We start from the raw sequence: 2,121 nt of genomic DNA on the forward strand, positions 1-2,121 counted from the left end.
TCTCTGTAGAAGAAAGAGCTGCCTATCGAGAAGGCAGTCCAGCCCGGTCCAGCGCAAGTCCAGAAGCCCCAGGCAAGTCAGGGCCCTCTCCAGGCTCACATAGCTGCAGGCCGATGGCTCCAAAAGGTGAAGCAGGAAGTTCATAGGCCAGTTGGGTGCAGAGTTGCGTGGATCCAAAGTGGGTGGAAAGGCGGCAGGACACTGATACGTCTCAGGGTTGGGTGGCCAGTGTCTCTCTTATAAAAAGGCTGCACACCCCAAAGAGGCATCACCAGGCTGTGACTGGAAGGACATGTTGGACTCCACCCTACACTTCCATGAAGGTCAAGTTGACATGAGATGTAACTACCACATCACGTTACTGGTGCATCAGTTCATCTTGTGGACAATCTTCCTCTTTCTGCTGACTGCTCTACCAAGCATGCTGTCCTTTTGGCTGGTCTCTCCTGATGGTATGTCCAGAATATGTGAGATAAAGTCTCACCATCCTTGTTTCTAGGGAGCGTCTGGCTGTACTTCTTCCACGAAAGATTTGCTCATCCTTCTGGCAGGTCATAGGATATTCAACATGTGAGTTCTTAATCAACATCCTTGTCCAAAGGCATCAGGTCTGTGGTCTTCCTCATTCATGGTCCAGCTTTCACACACAGGTGAGGCCACTGAAAGTCCCACGCTCAAGGCTGTGCAAAAATAATTTCTTTCAGAAGGATTAGCACAAGGCTGGTCTCAATGAGGTAGACACTCAAGATATTCTGTCAGTTGGTCATACTGTTGTGGCTGGCATGTTGCTGTGATGCTGGAAGCTGTCGCCTGTCTTCCAAATACCAGAAGATGAGCCCCTCGGGTCAGAAGGCACTGAAAATGGCATGGGGGACCATGAACTGCCTCCTCAGATTCAACCTTAATGATATGGATGAAGGACAGCTTTGGGGACATCCATTTGCTGAGGTGGGCATGGCTCAGAATGAGAAGGAACAGCTACAAGCATCCATTGATAATCAAAGCATGAAATGTATGAAGCATGGATCTAGGGAAACTGGAAGCCATCACAAATGGAATGGGACACATGAAGACAACCAATAACCGAGGCCTTAGTGAGCTGAACGGAACTGGTATTGGCCAGTTGGAATCAGACCATCATGGTTTTGTAGTAGAGTGAAATTTCTTAATATGGATCTTCCACCGAAATCTCACCAAATGACTGGATGGGGTTAGGCAAACAGTGTGGATGAGGGGATGAGTCGCTTTTCACTACCATCCCTCTGGCTAGAAGGACAAACCATCTTTGAACAAGAGCACAGAGAGAGAGCCTCGGATTATCATCAGAAGGCATGTTCGGATCTCTGTCTGAAGCGGCAGAGGCTGAGACCAGAGTGAACAGAGACGATGGCATGGAGGCTATGGGACAGAGCTAGGGCACCGCACTGAGAACATGGGACTGTGGGACAGAACGACAGCTGGGCTTCCTGATTCGGGGAGGCAAAGGCAAAGGACCTTGTGGCTGAGAGGCTAAGGACCAGAGAGAGATTTGGTGGCTGGTGAGGAGAAATGTTACCAGGAACCATGACTGTATCCTTACTGCTCACTGATCCTGACCTGTGATGATCTACTAATTTCCCTATGACACGCTTATAATTGTGAGTATTGTTTGCAAGTGCTGTGGGAGGAGCGTTGGCGTCAGAGTGGGTAGACAAGGAAGGACAGTGGGGACATGTCTGACTCCTGGATTCTGGCAATAGGGAAGGCACAGGACATCAGACATGGCCCCCTGTGACATTTACTGCAGGATTACTCTGCTGGGGACGACCAATACACGAGGAGTGAGGTTGAGTTTATCATCTGAAAAAACACGTCATGATCTATCTTGAAGTAAAATGCTGTCTGCGATAGGGTAATATCAATGTGCCTAGAAAGACATCAGGAAAATATAATTATTGTCCAAATCTATGTGCCAATCACTAAGGCTGGTGATGAAGGAATTGAAGTACCAACATCTTCAATCTGAAATTAATCAAACATGCTATTAAGATGCATTGATAACCAAGAGGAATTACTGAAACCCAAATGAAGGCTGAGCATGATAGTGGGACAAGAGGAAAGTAAAAAGAAATAGAGGAAAGA

This window comes from Echinops telfairi, unplaced genomic scaffold (assembly GCF_000313985.2).
Source record: "Echinops telfairi isolate 266 unplaced genomic scaffold, ASM31398v2 ScPeMD7_7458;HRSCAF=8496, whole genome shotgun sequence".
Lineage (NCBI taxonomy): Eukaryota > Metazoa > Chordata > Mammalia > Afrosoricida > Tenrecidae > Echinops > Echinops telfairi.